The sequence below is a fragment of the Carcharhinus amblyrhynchos genome, chromosome 17 (genome assembly GCF_965287045.1).
Source record: "Carcharhinus amblyrhynchos chromosome 17, sCarAmb.v2.hapA, whole genome shotgun sequence".
Lineage (NCBI taxonomy): Eukaryota > Metazoa > Chordata > Chondrichthyes > Carcharhiniformes > Carcharhinidae > Carcharhinus > Carcharhinus amblyrhynchos.
In genome coordinates, this window is record NC_137340.1 from 42288401 (window position 1) to 42315287 (window position 26887).

The 26887-nt window shown below is 41.3% G+C and overlaps 1 long non-coding RNA gene across 2 annotated transcripts; it reads left to right on the plus strand.

The window, feature by feature from the left end:
- Nucleotides 1-19321: 19321 nt before the first annotated feature.
- Nucleotides 19322-24058, plus strand: LOC145354229 (uncharacterized). 2 transcript variants are annotated; one of them, XR_013888835.1, is made up of 3 exons: nucleotides 19322-19400; nucleotides 20562-20649; nucleotides 23946-24058. It is a non-coding gene; the product is annotated as an uncharacterized LOC145354229 (long non-coding RNA). The 2 variants fall into 2 exon arrangements; XR_013888836.1 differs by having other exon boundaries at nucleotides 19389-19498.
- Nucleotides 24059-26887: the final 2829 nt, after the last annotated feature.

The following is a 26887-nucleotide window of genomic DNA, read 5'->3' on the forward strand; positions in this document are numbered from 1 at the left end:
CACAGTGGAATGTAACCTGTAAGTATAAAGTTTTTTTATCATTGTCACAAGTAGGTCTACGTTAACACTGCAAAGAAGTTGCTGTGAAAATTCCCTAGTTGCCACACTCTGGCGCATGTTCACTGAGAGAGAATTTAGCATGGCCAATGCACCTAACCAGCACTTCTTCGAACTGTGGGAGGAAACCGGAGCACCCAAAGGAAACCCACGCACACGGGGAGACATGCAGACTCTGCATAGACAGTGACCCAAGCCAGGAATCGAACCCAAGTGCCTGGCGTTGTGAGGCAGTGCTAACCACTGTGCCACCGTGCCACCCAGTGAGTTACTTTTCTTGTCAAACTTCAAATTTCAAATTTCATTCCTCAATTTTTACATTGCTAGATGTGCAGAAAGGGAGGAAAGTTAATATATTGCACACTACACCCTCCAAACTACCGATATTACTGTGAAACATTAAGAAACACTTTATGGTACTAAGGCAGTGCAGGGTGGTCCCTCATTTAAAGGCAGGACTGGCATCCAGAAGGGGAGATTTCGTTGAGAGGCTCTTGCTGCTGACCTCTCTTCATTCCCCGTCTCGCCATCACCCAGCTATGGTCTGGGATCCTGTGACGATACTAGGCCTTTGGTGGGTATCATATGAGCACCAGCAGCATTGCAATTCAGTGGAGTGTCTGGTCTGTGTCAAGCAGTGGCACTTAATAGAGTGGGCCTTCCCTAAAAGAGCCAACGTGCAAGGCCCACATCACCTCCATCAAATCCAGCCCCTAAAGTCTAATGGATACAGATGTGTAGTCCCCTACAAAATGATTATATCTGTAGACCAGTGAATGCAATGCTTGATTATTATCAATGAGCATAGGTTTTGCAGGCCAAACTTGATTGCTTTTGGCTCGCAGATTGTCAGTTTCTTTGTGCAAATTACTCTCACTAAAAGCAGATAAGCTACGTGTGAGAAGTGTCTCTAACTTTCTCTGTTTTTTGCAATACTTTTGATGCTCTCAAAACTTTTAGCATAATGGATATTTTCTTATTGTAAATAAAAAGCCTGTTTACCATTGTCACACACTGCGCCACAGGAAGATTTGTGCACCAAGGTGAGATTTTCTTTTAAAAATGGAAATTTGCTTGAGCACTGTAATCCTAATGACAGTTGCCATGGAAATAAACACTGAATGTGAAAGTACGCTCTAGACTTCATTCTGCACACTCAGAATGTCTTCAGAAGTCAGAAAGAGGAAGATACTTTGGGTTTGCTTTGTCTCTGTCTCACTTTCCAGCAGGAGTGTTCAGTGATGTTTATGCCATATCTCCCATATCCAGAACAATACGAGAATATTCACCATGACCTTTAAGTTTGTACCTCCAACAAATAAATCACATGCCTCAATTTGTACTGCAGAGCACAACCCCAAACACAAACAAAGCTTTAATCCCTAACTACACTAACAAAATATTAGCCTTGAAATGACTATTGGTAATGTTAGCAGATGATCACTTACAGATGAGCACTAAGCAACATTCGTCTGTCCATTTTATTAATAGTTATTTTGAATTCATCAACTTGCATTTGTATTGTGCCTTTTATGTAGTAGGAACACACAGCTGGCACAGTAGTCAGCACCGCTGCCTCACAGTGCCAGGGACCTGAGTTTGATTCCTGGTTTGGGTCGCTGTCTGTGCAGGGTCTATATGTTCTGCCCATGTTTGTGTGGGTTTCATCTGAGTGCTCCAGTTTCCTGTCATAGTCTGGTTAGTTGCATTCGCCATGCTAATTTTCCCCTCAGTGTACCCGAACAGGCGTCAGTGCATGGCAACAAGGGGATTTTTACAGCAACTTCATTGCAGTGTTAATATAAGTTAATGACAATAAAATAAATAAACTTTAAACTTAAGCAGTGAAAAAAGCACAGTTGGCAAAACAAAGGAGGAAGGTTGACCAATAACAATGACAGGTTTTAAGAAGGATCTTAAATGGAATGAAGGAGGTGGAAGGGCAGAGCAGTGCAAGGAAGGTATTTATGCAGCTGAACGTAGACTTTTAATGGTGCGCAAATAAGGAACCGAGAGTGACACAGAGCCAGGGCTGAAGGAGGGTGGTAGGGTTGGGGGAAATTATAGACATAATAAAGGATTTAATTATGAAATGCAGATGTTAAGTTTGAGGCAATAGGGAGCAGGAATCAATGTAAGTCAGCCAGGCAAGTGATGATGAGTGAGTTTTGGATGGTATTTAGATTATGAAGAGAGAAGAATGAGAGGACAACCAAAATAATTTTAGAATGGTTGAATCTATAGATGACAATGGTACAGATGGACTGAAGCAGGGCCAGAGCTGAATAGTGTTATACAGGTAGAAATAAACAATCTTTGTGATTGAGAGGATATATGGTCAAAATCTCAGCCCTAGATCGTGTAAAACACCATGATTGCAAACAAGCTGGGTTTGTTTATTAGTGACTATCTTCTATTTGTGGTCCCTCCTTTTGGAGTCCTTCACAAGTAGAAACATATTCTCCATGTTTATCCTATCAAACCCTTTAATAATCTTATAAGTCTGTCTCAGCTCACCCTCAGCTTTCTCCTTTCTGAATAACGAGCCCCAGCCTATTCAATCTTTCCCAATGGCAATAACCTCTGAGTTCAGGTGTCATTCCTGTGAGTCCAGTGAAGTTCAATATTATCTCCAGGAATAGCACTAGTTAGACACTTTACAGAATTCTAGATTCAGTATTGAGTTTGTGTTTCAGACCCTGTTCCTCATTCTGATTCTGTTATTTTGCCAGGTTTGGGTCTGAATCTTGTTTTTCGTGTTTTTGCTTTGGAACAGAGTTGTTCATTATTCTGCCATTCACACGCACTCTAGACAAATGCTTTGTTTCTTTACCACAACAATTACCATTCTCTTTGCCTAATGTTCCACGAGTTCATTTAATCTCTCCTGCCCTCCACCCTCTCCCAGACCTTCCCTTTGGTTCCTTCATTCCCCCCCACCCCGTCTGAATAGTAAAAACCTATCTTCTTCCTACCACGATAAAATTGGCAAAATACTGCTAACGCTGGAATCTGAAATAAAAACAGGAAGCTAGAAAAACACAGCATGTCTGCCATCATCTATCAGGGGAGAAGCACAGCTCTGGCAAAGGGTTATCCAGATTCGTTATGATAGCTCTGTTCTTTCTCCGCAGATACTGCCAGACCTGCCAAGTATTTCCAGCATTTTCTGTTTGTATTTCAGAGTTGTAGAAATGGTCGAGAGCTTCAAGCTTTGACGTGTCCAGATCACCAACAATCTGTCCTGGTCCTCTCCCTCACCCCCAACCCACCCCACTATAGTTGACACTATAGTTAAAAAAGCCCACCAACCCCTCTACTTTGTCAGGAGACTAAGGAAATTTGACATGTCAACAATGACTGTCACCAACTCTTACAGATGCACCACAGAAGGCATTCTTTCTGGTTGTATCAGATTGGTATGGCTCCTGCTCTGCCCAAGATCATAAGAAGCTACAAAGGGTCGTGAATGAAGCACAGTCTATCACACAAATAAACCTCCCACCTATTGACTTCCTGCTGCCTCAGAAAAACAGCCAACATAATCAAGGACCCCATGCACCCCAGACATTCTCTTTTCCACCTTCTTCCATCAGGAAAAAGATACAAAAGTCTGAGGTCACAAACCAACTGACTTAAGAACAGCTCCTTCCCTGTTGCCATCAGACGTTTGAATGGACTTACCTGCATTAAGTTAATCTTCCTCTACACTCTATGACTGTAATATTACATTCTCCACTCTCTCCTTTCCTTCTCTGTGAATGATACGCTTTGTCTGTATAGCGCGCAAGGAACAATATTTTTCACTGTATACTAATACATGTGACAATAATAAATCAAATCAAATCCCGAGTATCTTGCTTTTATGTAAATCATGTTTGCGCCTTTTTCAGTGCTTCTACATTCAAAGTGCTGATTGTGGTTCCAACTGCACACTCCTCGATTAAGAGATATTTGAAATCGTAGCTAAAATTATTTTCAGTTTTCTTTTTCTACCTTCACATTGCTATAAAATGTTGTTCTGATGTGAAATCAGGATCACACAGGAATAAAAAAAAATGAATGCAGCTTGCTCAGTTTGGATCTCCATTTTTTTTCTGCCTGCCCCCCCCCCTCCCCCGCTTTATCTGCTAGCACGAGTAAAACAATGGCAGAGTGAACTAAATTTCAAACACAGCATGGAGATAAGAACAACATTAATGATTTACAATCCTGCAGTTGTTTCTAGGGAAAAGTACGCACTCTGAAGTTTTCCACAAAATAACAAGACGGGTGAAATTCTTGGTGTCTTTCACAATCTTTAAGCTAAGTTACTTGGCCAGATCTTTCATTTTCCCTTCACTTTATGCTTGGCAAGGTCATGTGTAGCTGACTTGCCCAGGCACGCAGCAATGTCTGAGTACAGAGGAGGCAGAGATATTCACTTCCAGGTGCTAGGAGACATCTGTGTAAGGAATATAAAAGAAAGACGCTCTCTAAATGCTGCACATTAAAAGGTTTGCATAAAAAAAAGAATATTGAACATTCATTTGGAGAAAGTATGCATTTCAGGAAGTAATTTTGAACACTTATGCTTCCATTATCAGTTCTGACACTGAGCTCTTGAAATGGCTCAATGGGAAAAAGCTTTGTATGCATTAGTACCGAACCCAAGGGAGCAGTGAGGTACCTTCGACCCATACATGCCAAATGAGGCAGCTAGCAAAAGATGACCAACAGTTTAAAAAAGCTGTTTGTGCGCAGGAAAAGCCGACAAATCAAGAACAACTCTAAACCTGTGGCATCGGAAAATAGGCAGACGTTTGGCATTTGTAGCATAAGTTGCAGGTGGAACATTCCAGCATTTTTGCTGGTGAAAAACAACACAAGTGCAGAAGAGTCAGAAGGAGGAAGTCCAAATACTGAAGCCCCAAAAGACGTCTCCAAGAATATTGATTATTTTAACGTTCAGCATTTCATTCTTCACACTGTTTAAATTTTACTGTTAAAAAGTAAACAAGGTGACGTGAAATTTCAGCAGACCCATTGGACCATCACTTCCACAAATCATAGAATTCCCACAATGCAGAAAAGGCCATTCAGCCCATCGAGTCTGCACCAACTCCCTGACAGAATAATTTACCCTAGCCCTCTCCTCTGCCCTATCCCCATAATCCCACATATTTACCAATGCTAATCCATCTAACCTTCACATCTTGGAGCACTATGGGGCAATTTAGCCTGGCTAATCCACCCAGCCTGCACATAATGGGGCGGCATGATGGCACAGTAGTTAGCACTGCTGCCTCACGGTGCCAGAATTGAACCCAGGTCCTTGGAGCTGTGAGGCAATGGTGCTAACCACTGTGGCACTTGCCACTCAAAGAATTCTTCAACAATCAGATTCTCACCCAATGCTTCCCATTCACAGTGGCAAGTTTTTAAATATTCAACCCTCCACTCTCTCAGAGATACAACTTTCCCCTTTCATACAGACTAGCTCCAACCCTCACCTCCTCAGTTTAACCTACCCTACAGCATTCAAGCCGATACTCCTTTCCTCCCACACCCCCACTTAGGCTCTTCTCAACCAAACAGTCACTTCACGCTCAGAAGAAGCTGGAGCCGGTGATCATCTGGCACCACGGTGGTGTGTGAGTGCCAGACCGACATTAATGTTGGATGCTTCTTTGGCAAAGTAGTCAAAGTTTTACTCAATCCATAGCGTGGTGGACCTGCACGAGAGGAGGCAAGGCAACTGCCACTCGGCTTTGAAAGGTTGATTGCCTGCCGTATATTTGCACTTCTTGACAAATGAATCTGGCAATGACTGTGAGCAACTGCCAAAGAGGGCAAACACTCTCAGGTGAGGTAACCTTGGAAACTGGGTGCAAACACTAGCACATTTGCATTAGAGTCTGGTCAACACTTGCCATGAACTAGTCAGGTCTGAACCTCAGTGACAGTGGAAAATCTAGTCTGACTGTCTCTATCAACACATAGATACAAGTCATGCTGGTAATGGTAGTATGTCAGTTGCTGCCTCGAGGCTAAGAGAAGGAGTAAACACAGTCAAGGAATGAGATATATATTAGCACAAATATCCTGAATCAATTGATGGTTCCCAGACAAACCCAATATAGAAATAACTAAAATACTGGGCATGATTTTCCCTTGACACTAGTCGAGTAGCATAGCGGAGCGGGAAATATAAGTGGTTGTCAGAAAAATTGAATCACAGCCAGAGGCTGGCAGCCCGCAAATCTCCCAGGCTATTTTTTAATGTAATCAGTCTCATGCTGAGCAGGGGTGGGGGTGGGGGATCGCTGTGGGGGGAGAGATCTGGTGATTGGGAGATGACTTGGTCGGGGGGGTGAGAGTGCAGCGGGATGTCAACCAACCTCACAGTAAACTGGGAGATCAGTTCAGTTCATGGCCAATGGCCCCCTGAGCACTCTGCTGCCGGCCTCTCCAGTAGCATAGAGTCATAGAGGTTTACAGCATGGAAACAGGCCCTTTGGCCCAATTTGTCCATGCTGCCCTTTTTTTCAGAAAACTCCTAAGCTAATCCCAATTGTCCGCATTTGGCCCATATTCCTCTATACCCATCATACCCATATAACTATCTAAATGCTTTTTAAAAGACAAAATTGTGCCCGCCTCTACTTTCACCTCTGGCAGCTTGTTCCAGACACTCACCACCTTCTGTGTGAAAAAATTGCCCCTCTGGACACTTCTGTATCTCTCCCCTCTCACCTTAAACCTATGCCCTCTAGTTTTAGACTCCCCTACCTTTGGGAAAAGATATTGACTATCTAGCTGATCTGTGCTCCTCGTTATTTTATAGCCCTCTATAAGATCACCCCTCAGCCACATACGTTCCAGAGAAAATAGTCCCAGTTTACCCAGCCTTTCCTAAACTCAATCCATCAAATCCCGATAGCATCCTAGTGAATCTTTTCTGCACTCTTTATGGTTTAATAATATCCTTTTTATAATAGGATGGCATTGGCCTCACACTCCCCCTGCCCATCCCCCACCCCATTTTCCTCCCATTTTTGCACTTATTGGACACTGAGAATTATTTTGGGAAAATCGCCCCCACTAATTCTAATTTAATGGAAGTAATTAAATGTAATGAAGAGAAAGACAACCAGTTGACAAACAGTGAGGTAAAAGGATTCTATGGTAAAGGGCTGTGATTCCTCACAAGATCTGTCTGTCAGTAATCACACACATTCCAAGCAGTGGATGAGCATGTGTTACAAGGATAGCATCCAAGTAAATCTTTCCTGCACTCTTTCTAGTTTAATAATATCCTTTCTATTATAGGATGGCATTAGGCCTCGCACTCCCCCTTCCCCCCTCACCCCATTTTCCTCCCATTTTCACACCTATTGGAGACTGAGAATTATTTTGGGGGAAATCGCCCCCACTTATTCTAATTTAATGAAAGTAATTAAATCTAAGTATCTTTCCGTCTACCAAATTGACTAGTTTCAACTACTTTCTCATAGTTATGATTCCATTTAAACTTGTCATTGTTTAATTACATTTAGAGACAATCATGTGAGATCACAGAACAAAAGGCAATATGTTAGGCATTGCATCACACTGCTAACAATATCCTTGTAACACATGCTCACCCACTGCTTGGAATGTGTGCATTCTTGATTACTGATAAATACCCTTTATCATAGGATTCTATGATAAAGGGTATTTATCATTTTTATCCCTTTACCTCACTGTTTGTCAACTGGCTCTCTTTCTCTTCATTACCTCATCTTGGCAGATAACGCCTGAAATGAAACCTCAAAGAAATGCTTTCTTGTATGCCTTGTCAGAAAGACAGAGCCCTGTGAAGTAACATGGTGTAACAGAACGTCCTGTTCTCAACACCCTGTCCTGCACTGGCTTAGGGCTTCAGCAGGAGGTTTCAAGGGGTCCACCAAAAACAAGATTCTAGCTGAGACAGTCCTCTACGCAGCAAAACCATTGAACCATAGAATCCCTACGGTGCAGAAAGAGGCAATTTGGCCCACTGAATCTGCACCAACTCTCTGAAAGACCATTCCCCCCAGACCCTTCCCTCTGCCCTATCCCCATAACCTTGCTCATTTACCTTGGCTAATCCACCTAACCTACACATCTTAGGACACTAAGAGGCAATTTAGCATGGCCAATTCACCTAATGTGTACATCTTTGCACTGTGGGAGGAAACCGGAGTACCTGGAGGATATGGGGAGAAAGTGCAAACTCCACACGGACAGTCACCCAAGGTGGAATCATACCTGAGTCCCTGGTGTTGTGAGGCAGCAGTGCAGACCACTGTGCCACCCTTGTCACAGACTGGTACCGATGTTCTTTGCGCCATGTGACAGGTGTCACTATTGGAAAACTACACATCCTTGGACATTAAGGGGAAATTTAGCGTGACCAATCCACTTAACCTGCCTATCTTTGGACAGCTCATTGCAGCAACCACTAAAGATTGTGGGCGAGGACCTCACAGCCTGTCAGCAGTTGCAAGTATCTCAGTGTGGTACAATGTAGCTCATGCACCATTTTGTGTTGCCCTCAGTGAAGCTGTAATGTGGCTGTAGACCTGTATAAGGGATCAGGACGTCGGGTTTTGACAGAGATGGGCGAGGAGTCAGCGCAGTCCCTCCACATTGCGTAAGACAACACAGATGTATATGTGCAGGATAAAGTGCTGACCAACTCAGTGCAGACACAGACTGCAACTGAGAGGAGGGCGCACAGGAAAAGTTACAGGTCCTGGAAGGTGCAACAAGGGACAACAACACGAGGAATGAATCTGCGTGCAAAAAGCCTAATCGAGTTGTTGGAAATGAATAATGGTTGGGGTGGAGAGGGCCTACTGTCAGGCTGACCTGAACATTTTCAGCTTCTGTTATTATTAAAAGTGGGTTTCAATTTAATAAGTATTGGAAAGGAAACTGAATGAAGGCTGAAACATTTCTTTAAGTGACTGCAGTGGAGGTTCTGTTTATTTTGCTGCAGTGAAGTTGGCTGCCATCCTCTTGTCCGTCTGGGCCTCCCACATGATCCCATCCAACTGTTGGTCGCAAAACTCACAGCATTTAAAAATTAGCAAACCCTTTCCTGAATATTCCTGATGTTTAAAAAGTATTTATTTACGTTTTGACGGATATCTCTGCCCAGATATAGCGCTGCTTTGGTTTTGGAGTCTTGCGGCTCTTTAACGGGACGTGCTGTTTATAACTTCACGAAGAAAGTTGGGGGAAATTCCTTAGGATATTTTCACGCCCTGCTGCCAAGTTAGAAAGATTTCCCAGTCACTGTGCAACAGAATTGCTCTGCATCTCATCTACTGAACTCCATAGGACAATTGAATACAAGTCCTCGTGTCTGTGTGGGTTTCCTCCGGGTTCTCCGGTTTCCTCCCACAGTCTAAAGATGTGCAGGTTAGGTTGATTGGCCAGGCTAAAAATTGCCCCTTAGTGTCCTGAGATGTATAGGTTAAAGGGATTAGTGGGTAAAATATGTAGGGATATGGGGGTAGGGCCTGAGTGGGATTGTGGTCAGTGCAGACTCGATGAGCCGAATGGCCTCTTTCTGTACTGTAGGGTTTCTATGATTTCTAAGTCTGACTTAAACTGATTTAAAGCAAATTATTTCCTTCTCAACAATATAGCAGTTGCCCTTCCAGAGGGAAATTAGGATGGGCAACAAGTGCTGGCATTGCCAGCGATGCCCAGATCCCATGAAACAATAAAAATGAATCAAGCATGAGGCAGGCCATTTGACACATCTTAATTCAGCCATTAAGTTGCACATTAAGTAAAACAGAAATAATCATAAAAACATTTGTTTAATGGTGTAACTATTTCTTGCACAGAGAAAAAAAGTACTTGTGATGCTCTGAGGGGCTCTGTGTATATTTTATAAGTCATGATGTGGAGATGCCGGCGTTGCTCTGGGGTAAACACAGTAAGAAACCTGGTTTTGTCAGACTTCTTACTATATTTTATAAGGTCACAGACTGCCTTAGAAGAAAAGAAATGTTGAGAAACTCTGGACTACAGGGCAGAGTGTGAGATAAAATTGAGTGGCAGGGCGGTATAGCAACAGTCTAGGGTCATTCGGTTCACCTCTCTATGGCATAGGAGTCCTGGGGGGTCTTAGCACAGCAATCAAAATACTGCCAATGCTGGAATCTGAAACAAAACCAGAAAATGTTGGAAAATCTCAGCAGGTCTGTGGAGAGAGAATCGAGCCAACTTTTCAAGTCTGACAAAGCATTAGTTCCATTCTCTCTCCACAGACAGTAACTGGGATAATAGTGTTTGAATTTTATATGCTAAAATATTTGCTGAAATATTTCTGAACAGCTCTAAATTACAATCCCGGATCTTAGCTACCAATTATAGACAATCCTATTGGCAATACTCAGCAGGTCTTGTGGCATCTAAAGCAAGAGAAGCAGCACTAATGATTTAAATTGATGACTTTTTGTTGGATAAGTAGAATTGGAGATAAGTTTATTATAAGTGTCACAAGTAGGCTTACATTAACACTGCAATGAAGTTATGTGAAAATCCCCTAGTTGCCACACTCAGGCACCAGTTCAGATATGTGAGGGAGAATTTAGCATGGCTAATGCACCTAACCAACATGTCTTTCGGATTGTGGGAGGAAACCAGAGCATCCGAAGGAACTACACACAGGCACAGAGAGAACGTTCAGACTCCATACAGATAATGACTCAAGCCAGGAATCGAACCTGGGTCCCTGGCGCTGATGAGGCAGCAGTGCTGACCACTGTGCCACCAATTTACCTGATTTTTAAGCAAGTAGAGAGGCTGGGAAAGGAGAAGGGGAGGACCGAACAAAAGAAAGGTCTTGGATAAGGTGGAAGGCAGAAGGGATTAAATGACAAAAGGTGCAAAGAGAAAGGGATTGGGATGAACAGAGGAGGAAAAGTTCAGCAGAAGGATTATCAGCAAGGAAAATGGCAGCAGGAGTTATGGTCCTTTAAGGTCCATTCTTCAAAATGATCAAATACTGCAATCAAAGATTCTGAGTTTTTTTTATGATTTCTATTTATTTTCTCAAAGAAAAAAATTCCCAGTAAATAGCATCAGTGCGTGGGCCTCAGAGTTTTGTGAGTGCAATTCATTGGGAAATTTTCAGATTGAACAGAGCTCAGGAACTCCCCCTGTAGGATTGATACTTTCTTCACAATGTTTCTTTGTAGCATTGTGCCGCAAGAGGAAAGACTTTAATCACAGAATTGTTACAGCACCGAAAGAGGCCATTCAGCCCATCGTATCTGTGCTGGCTCTCCGAAAGAGCAATTCATCAAGTACCATTCTCCCACTCTCACCCTGCAATCCCCCACATTTTTCCTTTTCAGACAACCGTCTAATTCTGTTTTGAACCCGTCTCCACCACACCCCTCTCAGACAGTGCATTCCATCTATGGCAAAAGTTGAGTTTCAATTCAGGTACTGCATTTTCCATTCTCCAAAAAATGTCAACATATCAGGGAGCTGGGTTCAGTTCGGCTTTAGGTCACTGTCTGTGTGGAGTTTGCACTTTATCCCCATGTCTGCGTGGGTTTCCTCTGGGTACTCCAGTTTTCTCTCACAGTCCCAAGATATACAGGTTAGGCAGGGTGATTATTGCCCCTTGGTATCCAAAGATGTATAGGTTAGATTGACGAGCTGTGGTAATTGTGTGGGGTTACGGGGATAGGGCAGAGGAGAGGGCCTGGATAAGAGTCTGTGTCAGACAGTTGGTGCAGACCCGATGGGCCAAATGGCCTCCTTGTGCACTGTAGAGATTCTATGAAGTTTTGTTCAATATCTTATAAATAAATTACCATTGTTATGATCCGAGTTGATGATAATAACTGTTGGAAAATCCCAAAGTGGAACACTGGCTCAAATGAACTCTTACATTTAAAAAAACAAAATATGGAGTAACAGAATCACAGGACTGGTAACCACAAGAGAAAAAAAGAACATGAAAAAAATGCATTGTTATTATTATATAGTATTCATTTACACCCACGCCGCCCCCCCACCCCAAGTTTAACAAATACACACTGATTTTAAGATTAACACAGATTACAAAATACATCTTAAACAACAGTGGTCTCATTAACACAAAGTCCCTTCTAAACACACAGATAGCTGGTGGTCTGTGGATTTCTCTTCAGACTCCCCCCAAATGATTTTTACACGAGGGTTCCCAAAACTCCACTCCCAGAAACACACTGTAAGATGCACTGCAGCAATTCACCAAAGATCCTTAGACAGCACTTTCCTAACCACTATTACTTCCATCTAGAAGGACAAGGACAGCAAATACATGGGAACACCGCCACCTGCAAGTTCCCCTCCAAGCCACTCACCATCCTGATTTGGAAATATATCACTGTTCCTTCGCAGTCGCTAGCTCAAAATCCTGGAATTCCCTCCCTAGCAGCATTGTGGATCAACCCACAGCACATGGACTGCAGCGATTCAAGAAGGCAGCTCACCACCACCTTCTCAAGGGGAAATAGGGATGGGCAATAATGCTGGCTAGCCAGCGACACCCACATCCCACAAATGACTAAAAAAATTCTTTTCTCACAATAGTGCTCTCACAATAGCTGTTTTTAATTCCAAATTCCAGTCCAGAATTTTCAAATGACACTTTTAAATAAAGCTTCCTCTCCACTTTTAACAGTAAACCAAGTCCAGGAGTTTGAACTCCCCTTTAGGATTTCTTTGTCTGACTGCTATACAAACTGTTCACAATTCTTTAACTCTCGATTCCAAGACTCTTATGAAAATAGCACCAAACATTTAATTTACCTCTGAAGTCTGCTTTCCCACTTCAAGTCTGGTTATTGCAATTGTCTCTTTAACTCAGAGCACTTTGTTTACTCTTTCTTGAATTCTTCTGAACAAAACCTTGGTCTCAGTTCGCTTAACTTCAGTCATAGAAGCACAAAACCATAGCACTAAAGAATCCCTACAGTGCAGACGGAGGCAATTTAGCCCATTGTGTCTGCATTGACTGTCTGAAAGAGCATCTTACCCAGGCCCACAACATCCCCCCCCCACCCCCCCAACCGCCCAACCGCCCTGGTCCTATTTGTGTTACTCTGTACAATGATCATGGCTAATTCACTTAACTATATATCTTTGGATACTAAAAGGCAAATTATCATGGCCAACACACCTCACCTGCACATCTCTGGGCTGTGGAAGGAAACTGGAGCACCTGCAGGAAACTCACACAGACATGGGTGAATGTGCAAACTTCACAGACAGTCACCCAAGGCCAGAATCAAATCCTGATCCCTGGAACTGTGAGGCAGCAGTGCTAACCACTGTGCTGCCATGCTGTCCTGAACACCCATCTTAAAAATTCTTTCTGTCCCAATTCCCTGGTTATCTGGACTGTATCTTCTTTCTTAGGAAGCTTGCACCTTTGCAACTCCCTTGTCCTGTCAAGCATCTCCTGCCTGAGCTGAGAAAACTTCACTCCCCAGAGTCCTGTCTCCAATTGCAATATATCTAGCTAAATTTAAAACTTAAAAAGCTTTTTGCTCTGACAAGGGCCTTCAGTTGCTAAGCAACATCCACACACCTCTACTGGCCTAGTTATTCTTCCATAGCCTCTCTAAGCACTAGAGAAAACATAGCTGGATCTTAATCAACCCTCACACATACAAGCACCTTTATCTAACATGAATCTGACTATAGATTTTACCCTTCCAGGCATAGAAATATTAAATTAAACCCTCTTAAAACTGTAGCTTATTTCTAATGTTTACCAACACAAATATAAATCCCTAAAAGCTATCTTTGTTTTTCTGAATCACAGAGAAAACGTTGACATCTGGATAAAGTCAAACAGCATTTGATAATCTATCTGTATGTCATTTTAAAACACAGTATCTTCACTGCAGCCAAGTGCTAATTAGTTTGTAGGTTAAGATAAGCAATGAAAAAAAGCCATGAGTCAGCAGCAGCCTTCATGTTTATAATATCTATAACATGATAAAACGTCTCAAGAAGGAACTTGCAATTATATGTCCTTGAGACACTTCAAAACACTTCACAGTCTATAAAACGCTGCTGGAGTACAATCACCGTTGTGTCGGCAAACAAATTGTATACAGCAAGGTCCCGCAGATAGCAATGAAATAGCAGTCCAGATAAACTGTCCTTTTGTTGGCGTACGCTGAGGAATCAATATCGAGCAGGGTACTGGGAAAATTCTACTGCTCCTACTCACATACTGCCCATGGGATGTTGTTACAACGACCCCATCAAGCAGATGGGAATTTCTTTTTAATAATTTAGCCAAGCAAGGGCACTTTTGACAATGTAAAACTCCCCCAATACCGCATTGAAATGTTCACTTAAAGTAAGCACTCAGTGTCTAAATGTGTAGGTCTTGGGTGTCTAAAAGCTCTGGTATCAGATGGACGGGCAGACATGAGGAATGAAATAGACATGGTAGCAATCAGAGACAGTCTTATTGATTCTGAAGGTGACGAGGCAACATGTGATAGCAAAGTCCAATGGGTCACCAATTTATCATCAGCACCAATTGAAAAACTATACAAAAGAAAAGGTCTCTGAAAGGGGAAAGTAAGGATTAATAAAAACAGAAGTGAAATTGTATTATAAGAACTCGAGATGTTGCTGCAAGACCACATAGGAACTGAGCAGGGTGAGAGTTTTACAAAGAACGAAGAACAGTATAGCCCACATGAACAGGTCCTTTGGTCCACCAAGCCTGGGCTGACAGATGCAGCCTTTCTAATGATCTTTTGCCTCTACACAGTCCGTATCCCTCTATCCTCTGCCTATTCATGTATCTGTCAACCTCCTTATGGATTTCAAGAGTTTATTCAATTTCTTCATTAATTACAAATTAAACATGCCACGGAAAGTTAGGGTTTGTACTTAAGAGTAGAAGGACGCTTTAATGCAAGATGGATAATCCTTTAATGCCATTCAATATCATCTTCAGAATGGGAACAGTGAAACTGTAGAATCTCATTTAGGTAATAAGTAAATTGTTGTTCAAGAGTTCAAAAAATTAAATTATAATTTTTGTTAAATTTTACTTGCTTTTCATTCCTGTCTCTTTTCTCTCTTATTATCCAATCATTCTTTTCCTCTCTTCATTTCTCTTTCTGTAGCCAATTTGACTCCTTGGGATTTATCCCTTTCTTCCTTTTCGAATCTTTAAATTTCACAGGTAGAGGACTGTTCGTTCTTTTACTCACCAAAATCGTAGAAACTCTTACTGGCCTTGTTGCCTTGTTATTTACCTTGTACTTTCAACCATCTGCAGGATACATTTTTTCCAGTTGGAAGAATGAGGGAAAATGGGGCTTGTAGGAAATGTCCCATCCAGCAACAGTTAGTTCCTCTGTTTCAATGTTTCTCCAGTTAGAGTGAAGGCTATGTTCTTATTCATCTGATATACTTGCACCTTCCTATCGTGTACATTGCAACAATCATTAAATGAAATTAATTATATTTCTTGTTCACTTACATCTGCATTGTAGTTTATCTCTTTGTGTTACAGACTGAGTTCATATAATGCAACCTTTATTATGCTTCACTGTAGAACACACATAATTTTTAGACTTTTGACAGTTAACTTATATTAAGCTATTGAGTGTTTAATAGAATTCATGCACCAATGTTTTCCATTTTAAATTAGAAAGTTCCTTATTTTTAAAGGAAGTGTAAATTGGACACTTAAAGATCCAGAATTGTACAATTTTACCACCTTGCTATTTGATACTTTATTTACAAATCCATTCATTCTTGTGTACCCTACTCTGAGATATAACATCAATGCTTATTCGTAATGTGAGTGTTCTATCTCCCGAAAGTCCAAGACAAGCATATTAAGCTAAGTGTGTATGAAAATTGATTGTAGTTTTTTCTTGCAAATTCTCCCTTTTGGTTGATTGACAGATGAAGCTTTATTACTTTCCTCTCATCAAGTGATTTAGACATTTCTTGAAATTTCTTCCATGCTATGTTAGGTACCTTCCACTCATGTAACTGTATTTTAGAGTTTGTAATCAGCAAGGTAAGCAGTCATCTGCTGCAGCTGAATAAAGGATTTATATGCTGAACTTTAATGTAAATGTAATGGCTCGGGAAACCTGACTGCAAAGGAACATAGTTTATTGTAGAATGCATAGCAAAGCCACTAACCTGGTGTGCACACATTAGTCCCTGCTTGGAGCTACAGTTCAGCAGGCCCGATCCTGGGCCTGCCTCATAAAAGGCTCAGGTGATGTGTCCCAGCTGGGCAGGCCATTGCCTGTTACCAGGGGAACTCATACTCAACGAGCCCCAGAGGGCGATCAATCAGTGATTCCACATGGACCTTGTGGAAGTTATCACAGTAAGAAAAGTTGAAAGTTGCCTCTACTATGTTTTAAGGCCTCAAATCATCACAGATTTGTTTGGTTATGTTGGAAATAAATTATTAACATGCTATCAGGAACTTATTTGTTCCTTCTGAGTTGCTGGATTGTGGCATCATTCAAAGGAGGGGCAAAGATTCCAAATTAATAGATGATACAACTTTTTGGGAAAATGTGACAGAATGAGAACATATTTCTAACATTACACATGTAACAAAATATGAAACCTGAAAACAAAAGCAAAGTTCCAATGGATGATCATCTTGACCTGAAAGTTTAGCTTTGTTTCTCTCCACAGACGCTGCCTGACTGGTTGGGAATTTCCAATATTTCTGTTTTTATTTCATGAAATTTGAAAAGGCTACTTGGCTCATTATTCACATACCAGGCGCAAATAGTTTGCCACACTACACTTGCTTAATTTCTTGGTGAAAATGTTGCCTTCCCGAAAACTTGAATGGAAACGTCCAGTTATGGGAACTGAATAAAGCTTCCAGTCAATAGGATACATTTCAATGATAAATCCCAAAGGCTAACTGAGGCCACCACAAAACCTTCCTCTCACTCAAAACAGCTGATAGTATAAATGCAAAAGTGAAACAGGAATGGAGTTAATATGGATAACAAAAATAGATTATATTTATTTTTTAAAATAGCGATACTCCAAGTTCTTTATTGCTTTGCCTCAGTAAGGGCCTGATTGGTTGTAATGTTGCCAATCTGCATCAGAACAAAACTAAAATAAAACAAGACTAACAAAGAGAAAACAAGAGCTCTAGTTCCGACATATTCATTACACGATTTTCTGCCTCTAATACCCCAGGCCAACACTCCTGTCAGATTTAATCATGTTAAACCAGAGATTGATAGATTTTTGCTAAACAAGGGTGTAAAAGGATATGGCACCAAGACAGTAAATAGTCGAGGTATGGATCAGCCATGATCTTACTGAATGATGGGAATACGTTCAAGGAACTGAATGGCCCACGAATGTTTCTATGTTCATTAATCGATTGTACTTATAGCACCCTGCCTTCCCACACCAATTGGAAAATGAATAGATTGTTCATTACCACACCGATTGGTTCTTGACTGTTACAAGCAGCCTCATTCTCCATTGCAATTAGTAATCAATTTGATTTTGATTTGATTTATTATTGTCACATGTATTAACATACAGTGAAAAGTATTGCTTTTTGCATGCTATACAGACAAAATATGCTGTTCATAGAGAAGGAGGGTGTGCAGAATATAGTGTTACAGTCATAGCTAGGGTGTAGAGAAAGATCAAAACATGCCCATTCAAAAGTCTGACAGCAGCCAGGAACAAGTTGTTCTTGAGTCGGTTGATACATGACTTCAGACTTTTGTATCTCTTTCCCGACGGAAGAAGGTGGAAGAGAGAATGACTGGGGTGGGCGGAGTCCTTAGTTTTGCTGGCTGCTTTGCTGAGGCAGTAAGTGTAGAGAGAGTCAATGGGTGGGAGGCTGATTTGCATGGTGGATTGAGCTACATTCACGACCTTTTGCAGTTTCTTGTGGTCTTGGGCAGGGTAGGAGCCATACCAAGCTGTGATGCAACCAGAAAGAATGCTTTCCAGTACATCTGTAAAAGTTGGTGAGAGTCATAACTGACATGCCGAATTTTGTTAGTCTTCTGAAAAAGTAAAGGCGTTGGTGGGCTTTCTTAACTATAGTGTCAGCATGGGGGGGACCAGGACAGGTTGTTGGTGATCTGGAAACCTAAAACTTGAAGCTCTCAACCCTGTCTACTTCATCCCCATTGATTCAGACAGGGACGCTTTACGCTTCCTTTACGCTCCCTGAAGAAAATGACAATCTCTTTCGTTTTGTTGCCATTGAGGGTGAGATTATTGTTGCCACATCAGTTCACCAGATTCTCTATCTCATTCCTGTACTCTGTCTCATCAAGTAATTAGAATATTAAAAAAAGACACAACTCTTAACATCCTGATGATATTCCCCTCCCCACCTCCCCCCGGATAGCTTGCAAAAGGTCCTTGAGATTTAATCTTAAACTCCTGGAGTTTCCTTCCTGGAGAGTTGGAAACCCTGGATAAGGAAGTGAAGATGGTCCATCAAATCAGTCTAATTTAATAATATAAAGGTGACACAGTGGTGTGCACTGCTGCCTCACAGCACCAGGAATGTGGGTTGAATTTCTAGCTTGAGCCACTGTTTGTGCGGAGTCTGCCCATTCTTGCTGTGTCTGCGTGGGTTTCCTCCATGTGCTCCAGTTTCATCACACAGTCCAAAAGACTTGTTGGTTAGGTTCAATGGCCATGCTAAATTCTCCCTCAGTATAGCCAAACAGGTAATGTTAACATAAGCCTACTTCTGACACTAATAAAAAAACTTCCAACACCAATTGGAAAATAAATACATTGCTCATTAGCAGACTGAATGGTGTTGACTGCTACAAGCAGCTTTATTCCCCATTGTAACCAGTAATCAAGTGTTTAGAACATTAAAAAAGACACAATTCTAGATATCCTGATGATTATTTTTCCCCTAGATAGCTGGAGAGTTAATCTTAAATTCTTGGAGATTCACTCCTGGAGAGTTGACAACCTCTAGACAAAGTGAAGATGGGATGACAATAAAGCTTGAGAATACACAGCATATTGAGTTTCTGAAAGAGAAAGGCAGAGTGATTTCAGCACGAGCAATCCTTTCATTTGCAATGTTGCTCAGTGCCCTGGCTGCAGCCTCCTGGGACGCAATTGCAGCCACAGACTAAAACATTACCAACACCCTCCCAGGGGCGGTGCTTGTGCCCAGCGGATGACGTTGGTGGCCACATGACTACGGCAGCGCGATGAGATCACTGTTTACGCATGTGAGTGCGTGCGTCCGTTGGAAGTGAGGCCGCGGGCTGATGGCACACTGTCTGGTTAGTCTGTGCCGCTGTGGGGCGGACGCAGGGAGGGAGCGCTCGGACGTACCGGGGCTGCGGGCACCCTGCGCTGCTTCCGTGACACGGCATGTCCGGTAACTTATCAAATCGGTTGGACTAAAACCTGGTGTTGTCAGACTTTTTACTGACTTCACATCGGCTGAGGGGACTGGGGTGGCTGGAGTTTGCGCTGCTGTCAAGGGAACGGACTGTTGTCAATCAGTGCCAAACCCCGCCTATGTCTCAGGGACCAATCAGCTTCTTCCATAGTGGCCCCGCCTCCCTCATAGCAACCAATCACGACTCTTAAAACTGGCCCCGCCCCCTCCCCAGGGATTAGTGTCCTGCTGTAACACACAGGTAGAGGTACATCATTCACTCCATTCCTAGGAACTGGTCTCCTACTGTAACACACAGGTAGAGGTTCATCACCCACTCCATTCCCAGGGACTAGTGTCCTCCTTTAACACACAGTGAAGGTACATCACCCACTCCAATCCCAGGGATTAGTCTCACCTCTTGCAACATGGAGCTAGTGTTAGCATTCATTGCATGTATTTGACTCATACTAGGTTTGTTTTGGAAAAGTAAAGATAATAGCCTAAAACTTTCACTGTTAGTTTGTTTTCTAGACTGAGAGTCCTGCAATGTTAAAGATGCCATCTTCTGGATTGGAAGATTAAACCCTGCTGCCTCAATGTGCTAATAATTGGATATCTGTTTTTGCGAGGTTGATAAATATTGGCCAAGACATTGCAGAGAATTCCGCTGTTTAAAATGATACCAAGGGATTTTTACACCCACTTGACGGGCATACAAGGCCTTTCATTTAGAGCCTCATTCAAAATACAATGGAACAGCTCCCTTAGTACTCTGTTCACCTCCTCTGGGCCTCATGAATGCACTCTGCCTCCCTCTCCATCTCAGCAAATATCTTTTGAAGAAGTGTCCTTTAAATCTACTTCTTTGGCCAGTACTTTTGCGTAACTGTGTTTGATCCCTTTACCACCCTGACTGATTTCATTGCAATATGAGTGATTACACTGGTTACAACATTTTAACATTTGCAATGAAATTGTAAATTTATTTGTTCAGATTAAGTCAATAAATGATTTATCAAAAATCCACAATAATAACAACTACTTGTTTTATTTGCAGGATACTCAATACATTGCAGGTACAATTTGAATGAGATTAAAAATGCCGGAGGTAAAGTCCATGTTTCGCGAGGTCCTTCCTAAACAAGGTGTGTTTTTGTTTAATTCAGTGTTTAGTTGTACTGATTTGATGCCATTTGCACAATCTGAATATATTCTGCTTTGTTGACACCTTGTGTCATCTTCTCAAGCTCAAGAACTTTGGAAGGCATTTTTTAAGCAAGTCAGATGAGCCTATCTTAATAGGGAAGTAAGATACTCTGGAGGATGGAAATCTGAAATAAGAACATAAGAACATAAGAAATAGGAGCAGGAGTAGGCCATCTAGCCCTTCGAGCCTGCCCCGCCATTCAATAAGATCATGGCTGATCTGTTGTGGCTCAGTTCCACTTTCCCGCCCTCTCCCCATAACCCTTAATCCCCTCTCTTATCAAGAACCCATCAACCCGCTTCTTAAAAATATTTAGCGAGGCAGCCTCCACCACTTCAACGGGCAGAGAATTCCAGAGATTCACCACCCTTTGAGTGAAGAAGTTCCTCCTCAACTCCGTTCTAAACCGCCTCCCCTTTATCTTGAGGCTGTGCCCCCTAGTCCTACTGTCTTTTTTGAGCGGGAAGAGTCTGTTGAAAACACTCATCTCCACTAATGCTGCATGAATTAATATTTCAGATCAATGATCTTGCATCAGAATCAACCTGAAATATTTAGTCTTGATTCTCTATCCATAGATGTTGAGTGTTTCCAGGATGTTTTGTCTGAATACAAACTGTACTTGAGAAAACCTTTTAGTTTCTACAGAGGAGCTATTTATTCATATACATATGGCTAATAGCATTGCCTGGTCAGACATGGGATCATGGAATATGTTGAATCCACTCCTAGGAAACCAAATCATATTTACCTAGGGCTGGGTGGTTACCTGGCACCAGTGACAGAAATAACAACATTTCTGGCAGTTTACACCCACTGTACTGAAAACATGAGACAGCAACTGCCCAAAGGATTTTCAGAAACTCTTGGACGGTGTCCAGAAACATTCAAAAAGTCAGGAGCTTTTAGCAAATGTGTTTTTGTCATTAGTGTTGTTGTGACATCTGTTTTATATAATTTGAAAGGATTATATGATATTCCATTCCTGATATTTACGTTTATTTAGAATTTAGATGATGTACTGGGTGGCCCAATCAATTGGCACAGTTCTTTCAGTGGTAGTATAAAAATCTTTTGCTTATCTGTTGGTTCCAAAGGTCTTGTGTAAAATAAGCTGGTGCACTGTTGACCCAGCTTTTATTCATAAAACTGCAGATAAATGAACGTTGAATTACAGAGTTTATCAGTGTCGGTCAGAGGACATCATAATTGTACGAGAAATTCACAAAGGTAGACAATGTTCTGATGTAGGTCTCGAGAGAGCTGGAGTAAAGGAAGCTAATACCTAACTTAGGTTAACACAGCGGTAATACAAAGATTATCTGTCCTGGCCCTGGTGAATAAGTGAAGCACTGTACATATATTACTTATTCAGTGTGTTTCTCTGCATAAATAGCTCTGCCTCTTACCAGTGTTTCTGGTAATCGCTGAAAACTCCACTGTTCTCAAAAGGGATGAAAGAGACACGCAGATGATGGAAATGAGATGAAGAACAGTTTGATTTGGTTGCAGACCCCAATATTTGATGGGAACTGTGAACAATTGCAGCATTTCATATTTTCAATCCCACCTGTGTAGGTCTAAGTTTAACTTCAGACATATACTAAGATAATACGCCCGATACCACATGTATGTAAAACACAACTAGCAGGGAATTACTGATGCAATGTAAACAGTTGTAGGAAGGAACAGCTGAAATTTAATTGACTTGTTTTTTTAATATAGTATGTTCAAGTAAAGGAGTAAATTAATGATTTTTATAGGTTTGTTCTGAAAGCTTCTTATTTTACACCTGAACACAGTGATAGGTGCAACATAAATTGAAATTTAAAGAAAAAGGAAACGTGAGACAATGACAATAAACACTGGCACAAGGAATTCAGCAACAAATATTATGGATTATCGTTTTAAGATATGGTAGTGGTTAGCACTTCTGCCTCACAGTGGCAGGGACCTGGGTACAATTTCTGCCTCAGGTTACTGTTGTGTGTGTGTGTGTAGTTAGCATGTTCTCCCCGAGTCTGAGTGCATTTTCTCCCACAGTCCAAAGATATGCGGGTTAGATTGATTAGGTCTGCTAAATTGCCCCTTGGTGTCCAGGTAAATACATGGAGTTACTTGGATAGGCCCAGGGTGGGATTGTTGTTGGTGCATGCTCGATGGACTGAATGGCCTCCTTCTTCAATGTAGGGGATTCTAACTGCAGCTATTCAGAGATCTGCACATTCTACAATTAGGACTGAATGTTTGTGATCTGGATTTAGAATACTATTGTAGCTTCTGCAAGGACTTGTACTGGCAAGTATCACAGAAATCAATAAAATGTGTGCATTTATAATCATTGGTCTTTTTAAACTCACAGGCCAGTAAATCAGACACTTCAGTAAAGTGGATGTCAAATTAATCAAGCATAAAATTTAAACATTACTTCTGGAACAATACTCTGTTTTCTTAATGTGCATAAAAGGCTACATGTACTACTAGAATTAATGGATCTTTGAAAAACAGTAAAAATATAAAATATCAATAAAAATATGATCACAATATTTCCTGGACACTGTTAATCAATCTAAGTAGCCTTTATTATTAATAGCAGTGTTTTGACTTGGTATTTCAGGAAGCAAGTGCAATACCTGGCATGCATACAGACGAGGGAAGTTCCTAATTTGTGGTGTTAATTGAAGCCCAGCCAAATCAGAAGTAGGGATGCTCCTGGGCCTGGGAAGACAAAACAGCCAGGAGTCATCCTGAAATACCAAGATCCAACAATGAGCATTAATGCTCTGAAATAATCATTTTCAAAAGAGAAAAAGGGGAAGGGGAGATAAACGAAGATCATAGAATCCCTAGGAGGCCATGTGGGCCACTGAGTCTGAACTAACAACCATCCCACCCAGACCCCATCCCTGTAACCCCACATATTTGCCCTGCTAATTCCTATAATCTATGCATCCCAGGACACTAAGGGGCAATTTAGCATGGCCAATCAACCCAACCTGCACATCTTTGGACTGTGGGAGGAAACTGGAGCACCCTAGAGGAAACCCACGCAGTCACAGGGAGAATGTGCAAATTCCACACTGACCCAAGCCGGGAATCGAACCCAGACCCCTGGAGCTGTGAGGCAACAGTGCTGACCACTGTGCCACCGTGCCTTAGATAGAGAAACAAATTCCAGATTATTATGCAGTTAATACTGTGAGTTTATTTTAATTCAGTATTCATATACACTAGGTCAACTTTCCTTCGAGGATGTTCCTGCCATGGTGCTCTGCAAACCAAAACTCCTGCCGCTTAAATCAGTAACACTGGAGAAGATGGAGAAAATGCAGAGGGAAGCACAAGAGACTGTTCGGCAGCAGGAATTAGCACAGAAAGAAAAATAAGATAATTTCTCTAATCGTGCTGGATTGGTTATATCCATAAAACCTGCCAGAATTACATTTCAAGTTGTAATGGGATGTACCATCAACAATATCAGTTTTGCGAACTTCAAGCTGACATTTTGTAATGTTCGTTTTAACTTCCATTTTGGGTTCAGTATATTCTTAATCTAAAATAAAACTGTATTGTCTAATTTGTCATGCACACCAATTTTGAAGGAAGCAATCCTGCAAGCTCACATATCACTTATACCATGTACATAGGCCAGCAAGTTAATTTTAAGGGGACTTTTATATCACACATGGCATTAGTCAAATGGACAACATTTTTTTTGATGGGTGGGGTATGAAAATACACACAAGTTCAAACCTCACTGTTACAAGGCAGTTGGTCATATCTGTTCCTCTCAGACCTCACTAGGAATGCATTAATATTGGCAATAGTGTAAACAGCATGTGGCATGTAATGTTATTCAAGCAACATCAGAATTGAGAGAAGTGTTATGAAGTTTGCTTTCAAATTAAAGTTGAATTATTCACTGTACTGTTGTTTGCTATCATCTGTTCAAAGAATGACGCAATAGAATTCAAGTTCCACAGCTTCCAGATTCCAAATGGTATAGCTCTGTTGTGTCAGTAGGTTATGGGATTCACACTTCAGGACTGCAGCATACAAGCCAAACTGAAAGGAGTGTTGCAATGGCAGATATACTGCCATATGCACAAGATACCACTGCTTCTTGTGATGGTTTAGATGAACGTTGTATTGTCAAAGAACACTAAGGAGTTCAAGTAATATAACTGACAACACAACAGATGAACACATTTATCCAAATGATAGCAGTGGGATCTTATTATGCACCAATTGCCGACACAACCCCATAATGTAATTTGTTGACTGTGAAGCAGAGATGCAATGATGTAGATACACAAGTTCTTGGCTTTAAATTTAATTTGAAGTTAGAGAATTTTATGAGAGACCTGGGAACTTGGGTGGGTTGTTTAAAAAAAGTTTACATTTGAGAAGAAATATGTCCAAAACCACCTTTTTTTCCTCTTAAAATCAAGTCAGAAATAGAAGTGTTTTACCTCTGAATATTGTTTCTCTTATCAACAGCTCCCCCACCATTTTCATGCATGCTTAGAATCAGAAACCTACAATCATACCCCTATGTGCTTGTGGGAGAGAACAAACTATGCATCACATCACAGAAATGGGGTGGCAGTAATTAGCACTGCTGCCTCAGTGCTGGGGACCTGGTTTCGATTCTTAGCTTAGTTCAGTGTCTGAACTTTCTCCATGTTTGCGTGGATTTCCTCTGCTGCTCCTGTTTCTCCCACAGGCCGAAAAATGTGCTGGTTAGGTGCATTGGCTATGCCAAATTCTCCTTCAGTGTACCTGAAGTGGAATGTGGCAACTAAGGGATTTTCAGTGACTTCATTGCAGTGCTAATGTAAGCCTACTTGTGACAGTAATCAAACTTAATCTAGAGACGCAGCAGAAGCCCATCTACGCTCACAGCAGGACCAGAAGAAACTGTGGCTTAGAGACTTTGCTTTTGCTAAATAAATAAAAATCATAAGCCAATCCACTCCTTGAGGCTTTAGGAACTTAGTATCAGGCAAAGTAGCTTCCTTATGGGAATGTTTATCTTTTTGATATAATGTACCAATTTCTTTATTGGAGATTTTACTGTTTAGTTTCTTTATCCAAGGGACTCAAAGCCCAATAGATGAAATCGAAATAATTTCTTGGAGACTTTTGGGTATTGGAACTGTTTATCTTGCATCTTAAAATTTGTTGAACGTATTGCAGTACTCCAAAGATGCCTTGCATGTATGCTAGTTTTCTTGCACTATAACACACTAATTACTACTAGACATAAATAATCTTTCTAGGTCATCAGTTATAGCCTTCAACTTCATCTTATCAAAAGTCTAACCAAGTTCAGTATCCTGTCATTTTCATTATTTAAACATCCACTCTTTTTATAAAGCTGTATTTTTTAATGTACTGTGCCATTTTAGGAGTTGAACAGTATATGAATCAATATGCTCCAATGACCTTAAAAACTATGCTTACTGAAAGGTGGACTTCAGAATATTAGGACGCTCTGTTTCCAGCTCTGTGCGCTAATCAGTCCATCAAATATTCAGGGGATACCATTTTTCTTCATGGAGTTTTTAAAAGATACAATTTAATAAAATGTATTGAGCTACGTTTTATATACCAATCATTCGTCAAGTTTTAAAGCTAGTAAAGTAACGAACATTGCTTACCAAAGGCAGTCAAGAGTCACAAACCCAATGATCTGTTCAAATGGCTCCAAGCATGTCCTCGTTTCAGTTTTTGGTTATGTTTGTTTAGAAACGTAGAAACTAAAAGTGGGAGTAAGCCATTCAGCCCTTCAAGCCTGCCCCGCCATTCATTTTGATTTAATCCAATATCCTGATTACTCCTTTTCCCTTTGGTCCTTTTAGCCCCAAGAGCAATATCTAATTTTTTCTTGAAATCAGACGTTCTGGCATCAGCTGTTTTCTGTGGTAGTGAATCTCACACATTCACCATCCTCTAGGTAAAGAAATTGCTTCTCACTTCAGATTTAAAGGGTTTATCTCATCCTCAAAACTATGACCCCTAGTTCTGGACACCCCCACCATTGGAAACATTTTTTCTGATCCTACCCTAATTCTGTTAGAATGTTTTAAGTTTCTATGAGATCCCCTCTCACTCTTCTAAACCCCAGTGAATATAATCCCAACCGACTTAGTCTCTCCTCATGACAAGACATA